This window comes from Eimeria mitis, genomic scaffold (assembly GCF_000499745.2).
Source record: "Eimeria mitis Houghton genomic scaffold, Emh_scaff932, whole genome shotgun sequence".
Lineage (NCBI taxonomy): Eukaryota > Apicomplexa > Conoidasida > Eucoccidiorida > Eimeriidae > Eimeria > Eimeria mitis.
In genome coordinates this window covers 3,834-4,087 of record NW_013576870.1, presented here as the reverse complement: position 1 = coordinate 4,087, position 254 = coordinate 3,834, and positions in this window count along the sequence as shown.

Genomic DNA, 254 nt, shown 5'->3' with positions numbered 1-254 from the left:
GTCAACTAGCAAGCAAGCTAGCTAGCTAGCCAGCTAGCTAGCTAGCTAGCCAGCAGGCGCTAGCTAGCTGGCTAGCTGCAGGGACCAGCTGCTGCTGCGGTGGGTCTGCATAGAAGCGAAGAAAGCCCCCTTATGAAGAGCCCTCCCCCTAGTCTCTTGTGTCTCCCGCGGCAGACCGCTAGCTGGCTAGCTTGCTAGCCATACAGCTAGCCGCATAGCTAGCTAGCCAGCTAGCCCGCCGGCTAGCTAGCTAG